The sequence below is a fragment of the Vicugna pacos genome, chromosome 6, assembly GCF_048564905.1.
Source record: "Vicugna pacos chromosome 6, VicPac4, whole genome shotgun sequence".
NCBI lineage: Eukaryota > Metazoa > Chordata > Mammalia > Artiodactyla > Camelidae > Vicugna > Vicugna pacos.
This window is the reverse complement of record NC_132992.1, coordinates 53201371-53212737: the sequence shown is the minus strand read 5'-3', so window position 1 is coordinate 53212737 and position 11367 is coordinate 53201371.

Below are 11367 nucleotides of genomic sequence, written 5' to 3'. Positions count from 1 at the left end.
CGACTTTAAGATCATTTTGGAGAATATACGCTTTCCTCCGCTTTGACCCCTCTTTTTATCTTTTTCCTTTTTGTTTTTCACTTTTTCTGAAGCTTACCCATTCCAATCTCCCTCTCTCTCTCTTTCTTTGGTTTCCTTTCATTGAGTACTAGTTTATCTGTCCACGGGGTTAGGAACTACACAATTACTCCACTTGTCCAAATTTACCACCTTATTGGAGTTTTGTTTACCTAGCAGCAAACAGCTTACCCTCGCATCGGGACTTCACCCCTTGCAAGGCTTGGCAGGGATACACTTCCATAGTGCACGGTCTCCTAGGGGCAGGAACTGTCCTCCACCAAAGCTGCTCCTGGAAAGCCACAGGGCAAAAAGTGAGGACAAAGGAGAAAAAAGAGGAATGAGGTTCGTTTGGAAGATGTTTGACACGAGCACCAAAGACTTCGTCTGAGAGGCAAGGTGCAACCTCCCTAGACGGAAAATGTGGTCTCCCGTGTGCCGTGTGCCGGCGCTGTCGGGGCTTTGCCAGCAGAGGGCACAGCAGGGGGCTGCCAACCCATAGAAATGGCACAGGGACCCATCTACGAGGGGCAACAGACCAGCCTGGAGGAAAGCACCGACGCCTTTCGAGAAAGGACAGTTCCCTTGGAGGACTAGGCCATTTCAAATAACTGATCAGACCAGGGGGATTTTGTTCGCTGCTTCTTGTAATTGCTATAGCAACGTCAACTTTTGGATGCACACCAAGTCAGAAGAGGAATGAGATCAGGAAGGATCAAAGGAATCTAAGCCTACCTGAGGAGCCAGCTAGAGGTGGGTTTTTACAGGCCCACACCCTGCATGATGAGAAAGATTAAGCCCACGTCAGATCATGTCAGATTCCACCCCTGGAGCCCTTCATAAAGTGAGTCTGGAATCTTACAGAACTTATTCCAGGAAGCGCAGGATAAGAGCGTGGGCCACGCCCCGCGGAGGCGGAGGGATCAAAGAGGCGGAGGGAATCAGAGAGCCAGAGGGATCAGAGATGGGGAGCCAAGCCGGGAGGAGAGCCAAGCCGGGATGAGAGAGCAGCAGATGCGTTTGGTCCCAGATTCCATTTCCATCTGTTTATTCAGGTTGAGAGGGTAGAGGTCCCCATGTTGGTTGAGTAAACAAGGTTGTAAGCCCCAAGTCTAAGGAAATGTTTGCAATATCCAGCAAAATCTCTGAAATTACAAATCATTATGGCCCATTTCTCAAAAAAAAAAAACTGTATGAATTAGAACAGTGGGAAAAAGCTTTCCCCGACATTAATAGTCCCTTTTCAAATGGTACATTCTAGAAATCAGAGAGCAGAGTCTTTGGTTTGATTTGGCAGATCTAAAAAACAAGGGATTCGTTCATTTATTAAGCACCTATTTCCCCAGTACCTTTTAGGTGCCAGGTACCACATTTGGGTTACAAAGCAGGATCCTGCCTGGTAGAGCTCCACCTCAAGATAATGGATGAGAACACAAAACAGGGATTGAGGACATCCCCGAGGGCAGAAATCAAGAAAATGAGGGCGGGGTGCCAGGGTCCGGACGTGGAGAAAGGGGGGTGACTAAAAAGGATGTGACTGAACGTTTTACGGTGATGGAAACAGCCTCAAGTGTGATGGTGATTACATGACTGTAAACTTTCACAAAAGTCTCTGCATTGGAAACCTTCTAAGGGTGATTTTGACTGAATATGAATTATACCTTAACAAACCTGACTTTTAGAAAAGTGACCTAAGAAATGTACAGATAAACTACGGAAACAAACATGTCCTTTCTGACGTTGTAGAAATGACAAGACAAAGCTGGGTCTACATCTATCAGAAACTAGCAGTTGGATGTTATTTGCACTTCCAGTAGGAAAAGAAATCTTGATTCTAGATTGATTAATTTTACCACCTCAAATTATTCTGGAAAAAAAAAGGAACGGGGGATAAGACTGACTCTCAGCTGCCACACAGCTGTGGAGGTAAACCGCTGCTGATAGAGCATTTGAGGGATGAAGAGCTAGCAAACAACAAATCACTGATTTCCTAAGACTTGGAGAATGTTTCTTCTTGCATTTTCTTCTTCTTCTTCTTCTTCTTCTTCTTCTTCTTCTTCTTCTTCTTCCTCTTCCTCTTCCTCTTCCTCTTCCTCTTCCTCTTCTTCTTCTTCTTCTTCTTCTTCTTCTTCTTCTTCTTCTTCTTCTTCTTCTTCTTCTTCTTCTTCTTCTTCTTCTTCTTCTTCTTCTTCTTTTTGTTGAGATATAATTGACATATAACATTATGTTAGTTTTAGGTACACAACATAATGAGCCAACATTTGTATGTATGTTGAAATGATCACCACATTAAGTCTAGTTAACAACCATCACCCCACATACTAAACAATATTTTTTTCCTGTGATAAGAACTTTTAAGATCTACTCTCTTAGCAACCTTAAAATATAATGCAGTATAATTAACTAGAGTCACCAAGCTGTACTTTACATTCCCAGGACTTATTTATTTTATAACTGGAAGTTTGTTTTGTATCATTTGACCCCCTTCTTCCACTCATCCACCCCACCCCCCACCCCCCACCTCTGGCAGCAACAACCAATCAGCTCTCTGTATCTGTGAGTTCAGTTTTTCTTTATTTGTTTTTAGGTTCCACATAAGTGAGATCTTTGTCTTTTGTCTTTTCTGTCTGACCTATTCCACTTAGCATAATGCTCTCAATGTCCATTAATGTTGTCACAAAAGGCAAGATTTCCTTCTTTTTTTAGAGCTGAGTAATATTCTATTGTGTATAGATACATATATGTATATCATATTTTCTTTATCCATTCATCCATTGATGGATCCTTAGATTTGTTTCCATGTCTTGGCTACTGCGAAGCTACAGTGAATATACAGGTGCATGTATCTTTCCAAGTTAGTGTTTTTGTTTCCTTCAGATAAATACCCAGAAGTGGAATTCCTGGGTCATATGGTTGTTCTATTTTTAATTTTTTGAGGAACCTCCATGCTGTTTCTTATGGTGGCTGTACCAATTTACAATCCCAACAGCAGTGCACAAGCCTTCCCTTTTTTCCGCATCCTTGCTAACACTTGTTGTTGCTTGTCTTTTTGATAATAGCCGTTCCAGCAGCTGTAAGGTGATACCTCATTGTGGTTTTGATTTGCATTTCCCTGATGATTAGTGATGCTGAGCACCTTTCCATGTACCTGTTGGCCATGTGTGTGTCTTCTTTGGAAAAATATCTGCTCAGATCCTCTACCTGTTCTTTTTTTAAATAACAGCTTTATTAAGATGTAATTCACAAACCATAAAATTCACCCTTCTAAGGTGTACAATTTAGTGGTTTTAGTATAGTCACAAAATTGTGCGTTTATCCCAACTGTTTAATTTTAGAACACTCTCATTACCCCAAAAAGAAATCCCATACCCCTTACTGGGTCATGTGGTAATTTCATGTTTAATTTTTTAAGGAACTGCTAAACTGTTTTCCAAAGTGGCTACACCACAGTAGAATCCCACCAGCATGAGCCCTACTTAAACTATTGCCTTGCATTTTCCCGTGCTCATCCTTTTCACCCTTTCTCAACTTTCCATACTGAATTAAAAAACAAAAACGAAAACGAAAAAACATGACGCTGTTGAGATTGAAATGAAACATTAAAGGGAAGTTTGAAGATAGTCCCAGATGACAGGGAGTGAGTCAGATAACCCATTCCGATTATTTTTCTGTGTTGTTCAGGTTTTGTGTTGTCTTTGTCTGTATCAGATCTAAGTTAAGATGATTCATTATCATTACAAGAGTGAATGTTGGATTATTCTCATGTGCTTGGATTTGAGTGTGTTAATATGGCCTTCCTTTTAGCAAAGAGGGTGGGTTCTTTGAGAAGAGAGAGTGATGAGAATTGGAACTGGAAGTGCTTCAGTGTCTTCTTTCTTCCAAAGAACTCTGCACATAGCCCATAGGCTCTCCTGTTCCATGGCAAGAGACAGGACTCAGTTTCTCCCTGTATCCATGGAAGGACTGAGCCAGGATTAAGCCAAGGGGTGAAAACTGCCTCTACTTCTCTGGATGCTCCTTGTCAAATTCCTCCTGCCATTCCTTAAAAGTTCGTTGTTCCGCAGGCTTCCTTCCTAGTCCTGCCTCTCTCCTTATGTTATACCAGTGTTTCCAAAATCATGTTCAATTATTTGGGCATCTCTTGGCTTAACAGTAAAATATGTTCCTTTGGCCAGGATCTCATGTCTCAAAATTGTTACTTGGCTAATGTTCTTCGAGAATCTCCAAAAAGGAGGTATAGAATGCAACTCATCACTAAATTCACCCCCGCCCCTCCCTCCTCCAGACCTGTTCATCTTGCAGGATTCCCTTCTTGAAGAACAGCATCATCACACACCAAGTTTCCCAAACTAGAGATTTATCCTTGATTCCTATGCTTCCATTAAGCCGAGAATTCCCTCTCGATAGAATTAAGATTTCTTGATGTGATATCTACTTATTTAACAAATATTTGCAAAGCACGTTTTCTAAGGTATTTGGTTTGGGAAGCTTACACTGTAATTGTAAGGACAGGACCTACACAGATGAAGACCTAAGTAACAACTTGAGATGTGTCACCAGGTAATAATATATATGGGTTACAGATAATGCGGTGCTGCAATGCTGTAGGCTCAGCCAGAAACATCTTTGTGGGCTGAAGAGGTCAAACAAGAAGTTCAGGGAAATACTGTCCTGTTGCTTAGAAACAACTTTGGAGATGGGAGATCATTTTAAAAAGCTATCCAATAAAGAAGCTGTGGTATATTTATACAATGGATTACTACTCAGCTAAAAAAAAGGAAGAAAATAACGCCATTTGCAGCAACATGGATGGACCTGGAGATCATCATTCTAAGTGAACTAAGCCAGAAAAAGAAAGACAAATGCCATATGATATTGCTTATATGTGAAATCTAAGAAAAGGAACTCATTTGCAAAACAGACAGAGACTCACAGACCTAGAGAACAAATGTATCATTACCAGACAGGAAAGCAGGTGGGAAGGGATAAATTGAGAATTTGAGATTTGCAGATACTAACTACTATATATAAAGTAGATAAACAACAAGTTTCTACCGTATAGCACAGGGAAGTATATTCAATATCTTATAGTAACCTATGATGATAAAGAATATGAAAACAAATAGATGTATATACATGTATGACTGAAACATTATGCTGTACACCAGAAATTGACACAACATTGTAAACTGATTATACATTAATAAAATGCTAATAATAATAATAATAAAAGGCTATCCAAAAGGCTCCATAGAATGTTCAGACCAGCAGAGATATATAAGCAATAATTTGCCAGTATTTTTATTTTACGCAGAGGAAACTGAGACCCAGAGACACCAAATGTTGGATGTTGGGCTATATTTATTCAGTATTAATTGTGTGCCCACTGCATGGAAAGGCACAGCATGAGCTCTATTCAAAAGAGCAGGCAAGGTGAGGCTAATTCTTCAAGGGCATCTGGATCTAGTAAGAAACTAAACCTGTGTCAAAGCATTCCAGAGGGCAGGGCTGGGATGACAAAGTGGGGGGACCAACTGGTAGTTGTAAATGGGGTTACTAGTCCTTCCACTTACCCTTGAAAATAAAAGAATTAAAATAGTTAATCACAGGTTAGTTATTTCTGCCTTGTAAGTAACTGAGGTGAAAGAATTTACCACCACCTACAGTATCCTATTGTCTCATCAAATATCCAGGAAGGAGATTCCAAAGCAATCTGTGCAGTGTCCACTCGAGGGACGGTGACACAGCCTGAATTCTTGTGAAGTGGAAACACTGTGGTTGGTTTCAGAACAACATGGACAGGAAGAAGGGAGAGTCTCACCATCAAGGATTTTTTTAATTTGACTTCTTTTTTTTTAACTAATTTAAAATTTGGGGGAGCAGATAATTAGGTTTATTTATTGTTTTAACAGATGTACTGAGGATTGAACCTGGGACTTCCTGCGTGCTAAGCACTCACTCTACAACTGACCTATGTCCTCCCCGCTAGGCTTCTACTTGAAATATTTTTTAAATGCCCCTCTAACAAATTCAGAGTAAGGGCCCTCCCGTGGTCCACGTTCCAGCCTTAGGGAAAACAGTGATGTGGGGCTTTCACTCCAGAGGAAGTCATATAGAAAATGCTAAATGATTAGGTGAGAATATGTAAAAATATCTTACGTGCATTGAGAAATTGTTGAAGACCAGAAAGTCGACCGTGTACTTAAGTAACAGGAACTGACTTTGCAGTCCCAAGAGACAGAAGGTTTCTGGGCTTTCTGGATGCCTGGCATTAGTTTGAAGTCACATCCATGCCTCATTGTTTGTAGACTCTCCCAAGACTGTCCTTAAAGTAGCCTCATTTCCTTAGTTCCCCTGTTCATGCCCTGAGTGTACGTGTATGCTCTGAGCACAGCTTGAAATTAGTGTATTTTTTCATCTTTGCCTTAGTTTTGAAACAAGCAGGGAGAGACCCCAGGGGACCCCATGGGCATGCGCCCTGGTCCACGATGCGAATGCTGTCAAGTTAGCCTGGGGCGCGCCTTCATTATCCTCACCCTGCCAGCTTTGCATGCGTGGAACAACCCGTCCCTGGAGAGGAGTTTCAAAATAATAATATGTAGTGTGAAGTGAGATCATGGATATGAAGGCTCCTCTTTGAAGTTAAAAAAAATTCTCAGCCTTACAAATGCACAGTATTGATGTTATTTATTAATGGATGTATTTGACACTGTCTTTGTCCGATTCCCAGGCATATTAGAATGCATTCATTTAAAAAGATAACCGTCAGCATTATGGCTTATAGACTAACACAGAAGTTTAATTACTAATAAATACTAATATTTACACAAATGTACACACTGAGGAAGCTGTGCAGCCACTCTCTTCTACTTCACTGCCAACCAAAAGGGATTAAAAATTAATGTCAACAGGACACTCCCTCCCTTCCTTTACAGCGTGAGACAAAGGAATGCATGAGGGTAGGGGTGGGGGATGCTCTTTCCTCTCCTGCCTGCCAAGTGTCCAAGAGGATCGGCACTCCCAAAGGAGCCCGCCCAATCCAGCAGTCACAAATGACTTAGCAAATGCCAGCTCATTAATGAGAGGTGAGTATGAGTAGTGTTGTAAGGTGACCTGCTGAGCAGTTTTGAAGCAGAAAGGTTATAATGTTTATCATGCAACTCCATAGTCTTGCATGATAGGAGTCAGGAATCCTTATTATGTTTGACACTACTTGTCCAGTGTAGAGCAAAATTTCATGCATGCAGGCTGTGTATGTTCCTAGCACCTAGTATAATACCTGGCACAAAGCAGGGGCTCATAAGTGTATGCATGAGTATATTCATGAATAATTGAAAAACTTCAGTCTATCTGTACAGCAGCCAGTCCAGGACCACACAATTCCAGTCTCTCCATCACATGCATTCTCTGGCATTCTCTGATTCACACTATAGAATTCTGAACTGCATGATAGTAAGAAGGAGGAACCTAGGGCTGGAAGGTCTACTGGGGAGGCCATTGCAGGGTCCCCGGACTTGTTTGCACCTTCCCCACCCAGAGCTGACTTCCCAGCTCAGTGTAGACAGACATCACTCCCTGTGTAAGGTGGAATCCCACCCTACTCTACCTTTGACCCATCCAAGGATTCGACAGGTGCAGTCCCACTCAGCACGCAGTCATCAAACGCCAACTGCACGTTACACCCTGCTAGGTGCTATGGGGGAAAGCAGAAATATAACACAAGGCTCCTGATCTCAAGAACTAGCATTATAGGGAGGGAGGGTATAGCTCAGTGATATAGTGTGTGCTTAGCATGTACAAGGTCCTGGGTTCAATCCCCAGTACCTCCATTAAATAAATAAGTAAATAAGTAGATACACCTAATTACCTCCCCTTTCAAAAAATAAAATACAAATAAAATAAATAAATCTATTTTAAAAACTATTTAAAAAGTAAGCATGTAAACTAACAAAAAATAAAGTTGAAACCAAAAAAATTTTTTAAAAAAAGAACTAACATTATGCTTAGGAGGACTCTCGGTTATTCTTCATTTATTTTACCATCATATGGAGCATATGTGCTTAGTACTGTTCTAAGTGCCTGGAATTCAACGTTGACCAAGACAAATAACTTCCTGGCCCTCCTGATGCTGACATTTGAGACAGGGAAGACCAAAAAACAAATAATTTTTGTTTCTATGATAAAAATTCAGGTAAGTGCTATCAAAATGAAATCAGGTCATAGAGAAACTATTTTATCTGAGGCTTTTAAAAAATGATTATTATTTTTTTCTTTTTGTTTATTTGGGTTTTGGGCGGGAGGGGATTAGGTTTATATATTTAACAGAGGTACTATGGATTGAACCCAAGACCTCATGCATGCTAAGCGGGCACTCTAAATTGAGCTATACCCTACCCCTTTTTTCCTAAGATCCTAGTGAGAAGACTTGAGAGGAGACTTCCTCTGGTTGGAAGGAATATTTATTTGGTTTTTCAATGGAGGTACTGGGGATTGAACCCAGGACCTCATGCGTGCTGAGCATGCACTCTGCCACTTGTGCTATACCCTCCCCCCTTGATGTCTCTTCCAAAAGACTGTCAGATTTCAGGTGGCATACATCTGTCTCCAATACAGATCACTTCTCCAAATCTCCCTTGAAGATAGTTGTGGCTATGTGACATTAGGGAGTGACAGATATGACTTCCTGGAAGTGTCCCTAAAGGACATGCTTTCTCCTTCCCATTCTCAGGAATACACATTTAAAGGCTACTTCTCCTGCAGATATCTTGAACCATGAGATGTCCTTGAGGATGAAAGCCACTTGAGGGCAAACAACAAAACAGAGAGCCTGGGTCCCTGCCCAGCTGGTAAGAAGGCCTTACCAGCCCTGAACTGACTACCTGTCAAACTCCTGAATATAAGATAGAAATGTCTACTTTCTTTAAGCCACTAATACTTTGAATTTTTTGAGTTCCAATCAAGATGGCGGAGTAGTAGGAGCACTAACTTGTCTCTCATCACAACTACAACAAAACCACAACCGACTTTTGAACAGCCATCCAGAAAAAAGACTGGAGCCTAGCAAAAAAGATCTGCTTCAACTGGAAACATTGAGACAGAACCACAACAGGATGGCAGGAGGGGTGCACTCACAATATAATTGGGCCCCATACCCCCTGGGCTGGCGATCCACAAGCTGAGGAACAGTTAAGTCACAGAGGCCCTCCCACAGGAGTGAGAGTTCTGAGCCCCACGTCAGGCTCCCCAGCCCAGGGTTCTGGCAGTGGGGGGAGGAAACCCCAGGACATCTGGTTCTAAAGGCCAGTGGGGCTTAACTTCAGGAGCCCCACAGGACTAGAGAAGACAGAGACTTAACACTCTTGGGAAGCACACACAGGATCTCATGTGCACCAGCTCCAGGGGCAAAGACAGTGATTGCATAGGAACCTGGGCCAGACCGGCCTGCTGGTTTTGGAGATTCTCTGGTGGAGTTAGGGGACTGCTGCAGCTCACCCCAGGGGACACAGAAGGTGGTGACAGACATTCCAGGAGTGTTCATCTAACATGAGCTTCGCTGGAGGCTGACATCTTGATTGGATCATTAGCAGCAAGTCCCAGCCCCATCCAACAGCCTGTAGGCTTAAGGACTGGGAACCCTGAGGCCAAAACAACATACTGGGTGGAAACACAGCCTTACCCATCAGCAGACTTTCTGGGCCACAAATGCCTCTAGGCAGGGCCCTACCCACCAGAGGTCCAGGGCAAGCTTCACCCAGCAGTGGGCAGACACCAACCTCTCCTGCCAGGAAACCTACATAAGCCTCTAGCCCAGGCTCAGCCACCAGGGGGCAGATACCAGAAATAAGAAGACAGTAGCCCCAAGCCTGTGGAAGGAATCCACAAATACAGGCCAGACTCTGCGCTGGGACCAGCTCCACCCTGCCCCTTGGGTGACAAGAGAGCAGTGTACTGAGGGGATGCATAGGATGTCTCCCACAGAGGGCCACTCCTCCAAGGTCAAGAATCATAACTAGCCCGTCTAAAATCACAGAGAGAAAGACAGACAAAATGAGGCGGCAGAGGAGTATCCTCCAGGACAAGGCACAAGATAAAATCACAGAAGAAGAAATACGTGATGAGGAGATAGGCAATTTATCCGAGAAAGAGTTTAGAATGATGATGGGGAAGATGTTCGGAGAACTCAAGTGAAGTATAGATGCGCAGAGCAAAGTTTTTAGCAAAGAGCTGGAAAATACAAATACCCAGAGTTGAAAAATAAAATCATCGAAATGAATAACACACTAGAAGGAACCAAGAGTAGGCTAAATGAGACAGAAGAATGGGTTAGTGAGCTAGAAGACAGATTAGTGGAAATTACTATTGCAGAACAGAAAAAACAAAGAATGAATTTTTCTGTTACTTCCAGCTGAACTCAAACCCAACTAAATCACACTCTGAATCATTATTTCTCTTATAGAACTGTACCTTTCCCCCAACCTATAAGTAAAATCAGCAATCCAAGAAGATATACTGTATTTCTCCTGTAGTTTCAAGATCTCCTGCTAAGCCCTGACCCACCCCCATTCATCTACGGACACTCATATGGCAATGGAAGCAGCATGGCCCCAGCTGGACGGTGGCAGGGAGGGTGGACAGTAGCAAGGGCAAGGGCAGAAGGCTGAAGGTTGGCTTGGGCTCCAGGCCTTCTGCTGCTTCCTTCCTGAGGGCACCTGGGGAAACGGACCCCTCCAGGCTGAGCTGCCGGGCCTCAGGTCTAGGTGGCATTGGCCATGCTACTCTGAGACATCTAAAATTGTTAAACAACCAACAGATCTCTCGCTCTGTTGAAGAGACCAACCTAGACTGATGAAATGCTTCACACCGGGTCTCTATACTTAGAAAAAGCCTGTTATTTGACAAATTGCAGGACTGACCAACGGATTCTCTTTAATGGTAGCTCAGTGGGCAGCTCCATTGACAGCCCCAAGAGCAACCTCCAGTAAAGACACAATCAGAACAGTGTGTTTAAATGCAAATGCACCCTCCTTGAGACATTCCCTCCAACACACACATTCAGTCAGACAGTTACCCTAAGGCTCCTGTTTAGACATTCTGGAGCCCCTGATGCCCAGTTTCTCAGCTGCTTTTGCATATGTTGCTTGGCACCTTGTTTCTTAGAGTTAAGTGTCCACAGATGTGCCAAAACTGGGTATCACTAGAGATACAGAGAAGACTCTGGTCAGAGCAATCTAAATGGCCCAGAAACACTGGATTCATATCTCAGTTTGTATCCCATGGTTTCTGACCTCCCCTCTAGTGTGGTAAAGCTGA